Source organism: Puntigrus tetrazona, unplaced genomic scaffold (genome assembly GCF_018831695.1).
Source record: "Puntigrus tetrazona isolate hp1 unplaced genomic scaffold, ASM1883169v1 S000000373, whole genome shotgun sequence".
NCBI classification, from domain to species: Eukaryota; Metazoa; Chordata; class Actinopteri; order Cypriniformes; family Cyprinidae; genus Puntigrus; species Puntigrus tetrazona.
This window is the reverse complement of record NW_025048028.1, coordinates 127767-138752: the sequence shown is the minus strand read 5'-3', so window position 1 is coordinate 138752 and position 10986 is coordinate 127767. Positions and strand designations below refer to the sequence as shown.

The 10986-nt window shown below is 36.0% G+C and overlaps 1 protein-coding gene across 1 annotated transcript in view; it reads left to right on the top strand.

Annotated features, from left to right (window-relative positions):
* The window catches only part of ssbp2b (single stranded DNA binding protein 2b), a 54957-nt gene that overhangs the window by 2087 nt on the left and 41884 nt on the right, over positions 1-10986 (top strand). The gene's annotated exons all lie outside the window — the stretch shown is intronic.

Genomic DNA, 10986 nt, shown 5'->3' with positions numbered 1-10986 from the left:
AAGTAAACCTTGTGAACATTAACAAAATCTTGAGACATCTTAATCTTTTGCTAGAAATATATATTTTAGCTATGCTCAGATTTCAAATATTTAATTGCTATTTGTGCTCCAAATCCTCGAATGTCTTCTTGGAAAGCAAATCTCAGCATCCAAAGGATAAAAGCGTGATGTCGTTGAACGACAAAAGAAGCATTTGACATAACGTTTTAAGTACAGAATCAGTCGGTTCTGTTTTAACACTTACGCTGTTTGAATTTGACAACCGCTAGACCGTATGGCGTTGTAGCACTGGCAGGTTTAAAGAGGTGACTGCTTTGAGAAGATCACAGTACCTTTTATCTCTTCTCTTGAAAGAAAAGCGGACAAGTGGTTAACTGTCAAGGAGGATGGTTTGTCTGATATGAGGAGGGTAAAAAAAAAAAAATTAAAAACTCAAAGCTGATGTCCCGACGGATGGAAAAGTGTGCGAGGCACAAAATGAATCTGTCCGATTGTTAATGGAGGTTAGGCTTCGTTCGTGGTAAACAAAACCATTTTAGCTCTGAAACATACCACACGTATGACCTCACTTTTGCTAAATCATACTTATTTTACAAGTTGCCAATACATATGAAACTGTACATATGTAACCCGCCCTGAATGTCACTGGGGGTTGTACCAGTGAGGTTGTACGAATTATCCACCTTGTAAAACCTGTACAAATTGGTTGTGAGATAGCATTGGTTTTCTGTTCCACGTCAAGCACTTTGAATGCTAGATATTAAGTTTGTCAGCTTGTTTTTTTTAACAATCATTGGAAAAAATATCATTTTTACCTGCGTATGAAAGGTCACTCATTACCTCCAGTGGAGTGATTCACATCTCTATAGAAAACTAAGGTGTATAGTAAAGACAAACTCGCCTGTGTCTGTCTAGTTATGAAGATATGTTTCCGTTTCAGCAGGCGACTATTTTAACAGTTACCTTATTATTCCAGCCTCAATCACAGCAATGTATATACAATTGCATTTGATTAAATATAAATTGTCGGTTTGTTGTTTTACACCGATGTACGAAATGTTATTTCATATCCGATATAGCACCCATCACAACAAAAGACAATATTTTATTTAATGTGAGCATATTTGATGATCGTTTCGGTCCAGGCTGTCATCGTTTTTTGGCAGCAGGATGCGATAAAATTTTAAATGACCAAAAATCACAACAATATTATTTTACCTTATTATTTTATTTTAAGCTCCTTATATTGCTAAGCCTTGCGATGGTTTGAATTAGCCACCTCCGGTTTTCACTTTTTGCCTCCAGCTAGCGCCGTGACGCAGTTGTGCTGTAAGTGGAAAAAGATCAAATTTGTATAGATAGATAAAAGTTAAAATGCACATTTAAGCATCGATAATGTCAAAATGGCCACATGTTCATAATGGCACATTAATTGGATTAGTGAATATTCTTCTGTTGAGGTTTGCCATGGCCACAGATGCAAAAACGAGTGTTTAATTTGTACTAGTGTTCAAACGACATATTAACCAATCAGTCAGCCAATATCTGCCATTTTTAAGTTATTTTTTGTGGGCAATGTGTCGGCTTTTATTTTGACAGTATCTAAAGGCACTGAGCTCCTTGTTATCTTCATTAGATGATTCATTTACTGTCTCCGTTTAACAGTTTTTCGTCACAGTACAAATTTAAAATCGCGATACTAATATTTATAGCTGTCTCGTTCATTTAAGGATTTTAGGTCTATGCATTTTTTTAATTGTGACTTTTTAATGCGCTTCTCTTTTTTGACAACAAAAGAGAGGTTTTGGAAGCACTTCTTAAATTTGAGATGAAGGCGGTTCATGCATATTGCGTTTCCGAATGCGCATTATAAGCAACTCGAAATTTGCAAAACAGAGAGTTAAGTTTATGTGGGGGCCATGTTGACTGTGAGCTGAGATAGATAACCAAGGAGCTGCTCGTGCGTAAAAGGACGTGCGCTTTACTCGCAATTAAATGGTATTCTCTGCAATTTGACAATTGTCCTAAGCCACATATTTAGGTTTTATTTTGCAGCCAGATATATACCATCTAACGCAATACAGATTTGTCTTTGCAGTCTTTCAATCTGTGAGCTTCTAGAAACGTCCAGGTGCGTTTCAGAATGCAGTTTGTGGTTTCACAGTTTGTCTGCCTGCTATATAGCTGGGTATGTTTGGTATTTGTATATCTGTCTTTGGTTTTGCGTATCTCTCTCTCTCTCTCTCTCCTCTGCTGATTCTCGGGAGAGCAGACCTCTCTAATATCTCCACACATTAATATGCAAACAGTGTGGTCCACGCAGCGGCACAAGGTTAAGCATGCGTGACGAGAGGAGAGAGAAAGCGCCTCAGATACTGTTGGGGAACTTTGTTTCTCTCCTCCCTGTCACTGCGTGTTTGGGAGTGTTCATTATGGGAGACTATTGCATGGTGGAGGTACTAGGCTGTGACATGTTATCTTTTCATCATGGAGACAGGCTATCGAACTGACCTGCTGTCACAGAAGAGTGCAAAGGGCTGTTTTTTTTTGTGTGTAGATTCAGCCTGAGTTTCTTTTGTGCCCAGAGATGTGCATGACTACATATCAACTACTTTCTCGAATAAACCCCTGTAAAATTATGCTGGTTTTGGTTTCGCCCGAACTTAAAACGTACTGCCTTTATTTGGATGCATTGGCTAGATTTTTGTGTATAATTATAATATGTGTAAATTTGCTATTTGGAAGATTTTCTTTGAAAAGGAAACCTAATTTTATGGGTAAAAAATATGTATAATAATTTAAAAGATCGTTTTTAAATGTTTTACCATTAAGTCATTTTAAAATAATTTTTAAATTAAAGAATCTAAAAATAATATAATTAAAATTAGTAAATGTACATCACTTGTTTAGTCTGATATACAGGCAAATAATGCCAGTAAATAAAGCCAGTAGTTAAATTAAACTAAAACATACTGTGGAACAATTATTTAGTCTGATTTATGAACAATTGTTTTTTTTTGGTGAAGCTTGAGTTTTGTTTGATTCAGTTGAATGGCTTTCAATTTTCGATCTTTTGGGCTGGTGTGAATACATCAATCTCACTTGGAATCACAATACAGCAATCGCAAACAAACTCCTGTACGGTTGAATGGATGAACCAATAAATGGACCTTAGCACATGTGTGGTGTTGTTTAGTTTCTGGTTCACTTTCAAAAAGGGCAGCGTGAAAGCGAATCAAAAAAAAGAAGTCAACGTTATATTTGGTCTGTACCAAAGCATGTGCTCTCCTGGTGTGAATACCCTAAAGATTTGCTGACGCCAGTTTACTCTGGTTCATTAACAAATGACTCTTTTGTACCAGTTTTTAAATCAATCAAAAAAATACAGAACCATAAGCTGGCTCTTTTCAGTGAAGCTGAACCATATGGTACAACTAGTGTAGTCCGATTCACAAACAGATTCTCTTATGAGCCAGTTCTTTTTAATGAATCACAAAAAATATACTGTATAACCAATGTAGTCTGATTTGCACACAAATAACTCTTCGGAGCCAGTAGTTGTTTTATCAATCACAAATACGCTATGCATCTATTATGTAGTCTGATTCATAAAAACAAATGACTCATTAACATTTCTAACATCGTAACTGATTCATTAACAAACAACTCTTCGGAGCCAGTTTTAAAAATATCAGAAACATACATTATATAGTTTGATGCATGAACAAATGACTTTTATGAACCTTTTTTAAAAAACATTCAGGAAAAGTAAACCATACGGTTGAACCTGTGTTCAATTCACAAACAAACGACTCTTGTGAGCTGGTACTTTTAATGAATATTTAAAAGGGACTTAAAGGTGTTTGTTAAACAAATAGCAGTTGGATCAAATTGAGGGCCTTTGGAATTGGAATTGAAACAGAAAATATGTGAAGAAACCCATAACCTAATTGCCAAGCTGTCATTTTGTCTCTTGAAATCTGATATAGTCATTTTTTGTCCCATATGAGCCACTCATTTGTTCTGAAGTGTGAAAGTTGTCAGTGGTTGACCTCTGAGTGTGCTCAACTGCGCTGAAAGGTCATTTCTCTGCTGTTGTACAATACTTTTCCTTATCATCAAATGTCATGGCATTGTCAGTCTTACTTCCCGGATAAAGCTCAAAGTGTATCTCATTTGGTCAAGTTTGGACTGCCTTTCTGCACTATGTAAAACAGGATGCCTCAAACTTTTGCTCTTCCTGTCTTATTTTAACAAGCAAAAACATTAGAACTTTTCCTTTTATCTCATCAAGAATTACTATTGTAGTTGCTGTTTTGACCTCTTCTCATACAGGCATGATTGAGGAAACTGCCTCTTGGTTTTCAAACCAAACCTGATGGTTTTCCTTGCCCATTCTTTGCACGAAAAGATCAATGGTTTTAAGTCTGTTTTGTCCATCTGATGAACTTCCTGTTATATTCATGAACTTTCTAAATAAGCCAGATGGCAAATCCTCAGCATGTAGTGCTTCATCAAAGAAACACACAAGGGGTTGTAGTAGGGGTCATGGGATGTCATGTCGTCTATAGGCATAGTTTTGCCTTTTTTTAGCAAAGGTTTTATCAATGTATCACTACTGTTCTGACGTTTGGGGTCAGTAAGAAGAGTCTTGTATTCACCAAGGATGCATTTATTTGATCAAAAATACAGTAAAAAATATGTTGTGAAATATTATTGCAATAATGTTTTCTATTGATTATATTTTAACATTTCTTTTTTTTTCTGTGATGCAAAGCTGACAATTCAGCATTATTACTTTAGTTTTCAGTGTGATATGATTCTTCAGAAATAATTCTAATTAGCTGATTTACTGATCAAGAAAAACATTTTTTAGGGAATTTCTGAGTAGAATGTAGAAAGACATTAAAAAAAAAAAAAAAAAAAGAAATATTTTGTAACATTACAAATATCTTTACTGTCAATGTCCAAAGTGCCTTGTTAAAAAATAATAACTTTAAAAAAATAAAGTCATGCTTTAAAACTGTAGTGTATGTATATATAATTAAAATAAATATTATGTAAATTAAATAATGTAAAATATAAAATTTTTAAATTGAGTGAAAATATATATATTTTTAATTAGAAAATATAAATGTGAAATTTATAATTACATAATTTATTATAAAATATAATTATTTATTAAAAAAATTATGTTGGAAATGTTGGCAGGGCAAGTCAAATTTGAAAAGGTATGTATATATTTTTATATTTTTCTTCTTAGCAGATTTAATCCGCTCCATTGTGAAATCGATATGTTGCATCAATCTTGATGTGAATGATATTTCACTTTGTTTATTAATGCTTCACTTTATGAATGGATCTGCTATAGTTTTTAATTCAATGTGCGCAAAAGTGCATACGTTAGGAACTTTATAAGCGAGCGGTTTGACTAGCCGTTCCAGCATCTCTCCAGGTTGCTAGATGTCAATTCATAATGAAGCACCACTTGAATTTAAAGAATGCCGCTTTGAAGCAGCAGATACATATGCTCTCACTTTCAAAAGCATCCTGTTGGATGTAGTTGCGGCAGACACTTCCCTGGATCTGGCCTCAGGGGACACGCTGCTGAAACTGTTTATTTTTGCCTGTATATCAGCGGCGTCCTCAGAACGTTCTGTCTCTTCTCCTCTGCTCCTCTCTGCCCAGGCGAGAGGCCCTCAAAGATCCACGTCAGCGGGCTTTCAGACGGCGATGGCCCCTCGCCCCACTCCCTCAGGGAGGCTGGCAGAGTCTGGCTGCAGACGATAATGGCAGACCAGGAACATTTTCAGGGAATGCAGTTGCAAATTGGCATAAGCTTTGCCTCCTCTGCGCAGGTGTGACTCAGCCGATTCTTCCAGACGTCTCACGCTCCCTAAACACAGTGCTGCAACGGTCCCTGAACTCCCAACACAGTCTCACAACTTCTTTTGGTGCTGATGTGATTAACTTGTTTAATATTTTACCAAACAGGGACACTATTTCCAAGCAACGGCGGTTTATTTCCTTATTTCCGTCTCCAGGGCACAATCTATTATCTGTGCTCATGACAAAGCTTGACAGGTACTACCCGTAAACCTGGTTGCCAGATTGATCTGGTTTGCCTGGTTGTATCTGTCGTCCAAGAATGGACGGCCAACTTGTGTACGATGTAAGCAGCCCGTACAAGTCCATGTTTTCGACCATAGCTTTCAAGTGAATGAAACGTTCTTGGTTGCTTTATTCACTGAATCGTTCTTGATGTGTTTGATGTTTTTTTGCTGCGTATGAACGCTTTGAGCATTTCAGTATTTGAACCTACTGAATGAATATGATTCGGAGCGGCACTGAACGAGTCATCTTATTTGTGAATGAGCCAAATTAAATGATCTCCACCCTTTTTGAAGGTCGATTTTTAGACACATTTTAGTAAAGTGTTTCAATTTATTTCGGCGTGAATTTATAAAGAATCAGTGTATGATTCAGTGACTAACCTGACGTTTCTTAGAGTTGTATGTTACATCAAACGTTGTTAAATTAACGTTTATTGCATATTTCAGTGTGATCTCACCATGATGGTGTTTAGTGTTTGCGTGAATGACACCGTTCACCTTCTATATATGTTACTATTTAAAAGCTGCTTTGGTTCATCACGTGACTTTGGTCGGTACAAAACAGATTTGAATCATTTAATAGGTTGGTATATTAACATTTATAATGAAATTACGGTATTTACCGGTAAATTTAAGTTAAAACCTAAAACATTGTTACCGTATTTGTTACGGTAGACTTCCGACAACCACAGCTGCCAGTTTTTTACCGTAATTTTTTACAGATTTTTTTTAGAGTATTGTCACTTTAAGACTGGTACACATGCTTTTTTATTCTCTGTTTTTTTTCGTTCACTTAACCTACTGCTATTTTGACGCTATTCGCTATTAACAGTAATAACAACACAAATAACAACGACCAAATTTGGTACTTGCGAGCTTCTGAAGGGTCGTGTTTTGGGTGTGAGTGCACGGTTCTCTTGAAAAGAGAAGATGCAGTATAGCGCTGAATCACGAAATGATGAAATTTGTTTCACAAAGAAATTTGATCTGATAATCTGTGCGGATTCGTACCCTCCTTCAACCCGTATGCTTTAATGTTTTCCGCGTTATTAACATCGATCCAGCTGGAATTAGTGAAATGATGTGCAGCACCCACAATCCTGCGCTGAAACTCAAGCCCTAAGGAGAGCATGTTTTTCGATTTGTACTTTTTGCGACAATGACATGAGTGGTTGTTTTCATGCAAAAGTGGTTGTCGTCATGCCAGGGCGTTTTGGATTGTTGCCACAGCATTGCTATGTTGCTAAATTGCTAAATGTAAGAAATAGCAGTGGTGGAGCATCACCAGTATCGCACCAAATGGTCCGCTTTATGCACCATTGTTTAAACAAACACTTAGTTGAGCGCTGAGGCGTTCGTAACAGTTACCTCGTACGAATGCCTTACTTTTTAGTCGTCTCTGTACAGTAAGATGCAGATAGTGTTTAATTTGATTGCAATTTCACTTTTTTAACGCTGATCGTTTCATGTTTTTGCATGTTTTTTGTCACAAGAAACATGATTTAATTAGCTTTTGTCTGTGTTTGTTTGTTTTTTTGCTCTCAAAAATTTGACTTGCATTATATGACTGAGAGACTGCAGCGGTTTGAGTTAAAAATCTTGGTTTGTGTCACCAAACAAAGTCACCAACATCTCATATATCTGGTGGTAGGCAGATTACCATCAATATGTATATTTTTTTATTTTGTGGATGAACTATCCCTTTAACACGCGTTAGACCGCTCCCCATAAACACAGTCAAGCCTAGAAAAAAAACCAAAACACCCCTTTAACATCAAAATTATGACCCTCGCCACCTATAAAGGAAGATTCCTCATGAGAAATGTACATAATGTGTTTGTGGAAGATTGTTGCACACCTCCCTTCATCCTCTCATGACCTGATGGAGGAACTCGGCTGTCTTTGTTTGGCTACCGATTGTCTCAGAGCAGAGAGGTCACCGATGTTTTCCCCCGTTTCACTCATTACTCCATTCACCCAAACAATCCTTTCATCTCCTGTCCTAATCTGGACCGCCCCACCGTTATGAAACATTAATAGTCCTCTACACCCCCCCTACCTCCCGTCAGTGTTTTATCTCAAGGGGAAGGGAAATACAGTCGAAAGCAGGGGTTTACTCAAACACTGACCGAAAAACATCCAGACAGAGATCCAGTGGAAGGAATAACCAATAGAAATCATATTTCTCTCGGTTTGGTGTGTTTGTCTTGAGTTGCATCAGGAAGTGTCTAGGCATTGCTCATCAGTATGCTGTGTTGGATTGTTTGCCCACTTCCTAACTTTGAGGACTCATTAAAAGACCTATATGTATTTATATTTATGAATTAGAATATATGTGTATATGTGTGTGTGTGTGTGTGCGTGTATATATATATATATATATATATATATATGTGTGTGTGTGTGTGTGTGTGTGTGTGTGTGTGTATACTAATTAATAAATATAAAAGTTCATTAGCAGAGACACTCTGACAATGGTCAAAAATCATGTTTTTCATGGTGCATACCAATTAATCTCCATCATACTGCAGCTGATTAATTTCAAAAGGTTACAAAATACCTAAAAATTACAGCTAACAAACACGATAAAACACAACAAAAACATGATAACAATTAAATACAAGACTTTTTTAAAATTGAAATTTAAAAAATATATATATGTTTTTGCAAATAAATATGTGGCTCATCCACACAAATATTTGTAATAATATTTCAAAGATTTGTTAGGCCTGTATGTTTATATATATATATATATATATATATATATATATATATATATATATATATATATATATAAACAGGCCTGTGTATTTGATGATTAACATTCTGTGAGCTTCTCTGTTCAGTGTTTTGCAGGGAGACGATGAGTTTTCTATTGAGTTCATTCTGCAGCCCTGCTAGGGGGTATTTTCACTGCGCTTCTCCCCCGTCATTCCCATCACCATGACATTACCAAAGTTTCTAGACCTCTGGAGTATTAATTGCCCCCCACTTTTCCACCCACCCGACTCCTTTCATCTTCTCTGCTGTTTGCGTCAGTATCCGTAGTTATTATCCTCACCACATAGCCCTGCTCGTTCTCCCTTGTTCCTCCGATATTCCTTCTCTCTTCGTTCATTTCCCTACCTGCGATCGGTCGCATTCCACACGCGGATAAGTGGACGCACATCTCTTTGCGTAAGCATTGTTCTGCTCGTTCATTAGAATTCGTTTGGTGGCATATTACCGACCGGTCTCTGAGCGTGCGAGGCTCCGGTAATGACAGAAAGGCCAAACTGCTTGTGAAGCTCATTTGCATTTCTACTAAAATGATGCTCTGTGGACTGTTGGGCTTCTGCATTCACTCACTGTCATTACTGCTGCCTTCATACCGAGATGTCGGGACGTCACAGTTTCTTGATGGTTTGGGAGGGATGAATTTAGGTGTGTGATAAATCAGCTTTTACTGGTCTTGTCTCTTAATCAGCATCTGACACTCAGGGTTAAGGGGGCGTTTGATGAACTGTTTGCAAATGAATGCAGAGATCACTACTAGTCAATACTGACTGAACTCATCTGATCAAAGAGCCCTGCTCAGGTTTTTCATTCGGTATTTATTACCCATTTGATTGTGAAGCATATTCAAATTAGATTTTATGTACATTCGTATATATATGATTATATTCGTATATATATATCATTATATATATATAAATGAGTTAGGTTTGCAAACCTAAATGAAACGATTAAACTTTACTGCTTCCCAATTATTTATTTAGGAATTATGCACTCAATTTGTATACATTTTTAATAAATAATATTTTTTTACATTTTTTAAATAATTTTTTTGGCTAACAATAAATAACAACAATAATGATTATTATTAAAGCATTTTTTTATGTTGACATAAATTTTAGGATTTAATGTGTTACAATAAAAATTTAATTAATTATTACATTACATTAATTATTTAATTATATTTAATTATTTAATTTAACCACCCATTATAAAATTCCGAGCATCTAATCTTTTACTGTTAATTTTACATATTTGCTTAATGGTGTCTCACTTTTTGTGGCTAACTGCATAACAACAAAATAATAATAGTTGTAATAATAATAAATATTCTTCTTATTATATTATTATTATTATTATTATTATTATTATTATTAGAGCTAAATATGTTATCTTTATGTTGGCATTAATTTAGGGATTTTATGTGTTAATGTCTTTTTTATTTTTTATTCACAGTCCTAATATTAAAATACTATTATTATACAATTTAATATATAAATGTATCAGTGACAACAAGTCCAAAGTCATTTGAAACTCTTCAGCTTCATTTGCATTTTTTTTTTTCAAATATCTGAATAGATTAGTCTAGACCAGAATGTTTAAAGAACATTACGTAATGAATTATACCACAAATCATCAAGACGGAAAGTGCTGACACTTTAAATTTCCACATGCCAGTCCATAAATCAGATGAAGAATCCCATAGATCTACATTTAAAAGAGGACCCTGAGCCACTTCTCCGCATCATAAAGACTCATTTGACCAGTACCAGTCAATTACCAACCTAGAAACCTAACAGCAGCCGCCTGGCAATGTCGTAGCTGTTACGTTAACTCTCATCTATGTCTCACTGAGGTTTAGGACGCGTGTGAACATTTGGCTTTGAGGCACAGAGCTACGGTGGCCTCAGATGAACCGTGCCGAGTTAAGTGATCAAATTTGAAAAACGCAGATCGATGAATGAACGTGGATGCCTCTCTCTTTTCCCAGTCACCATGTTCATCACTCGAAGGAAATGGTACTTTTTGGCCTATGCTGACAGGCAAAGTGATGCTTCTGAAGCCTCATTTTGTTTGATAGATTGTTCGGGCATCAGGA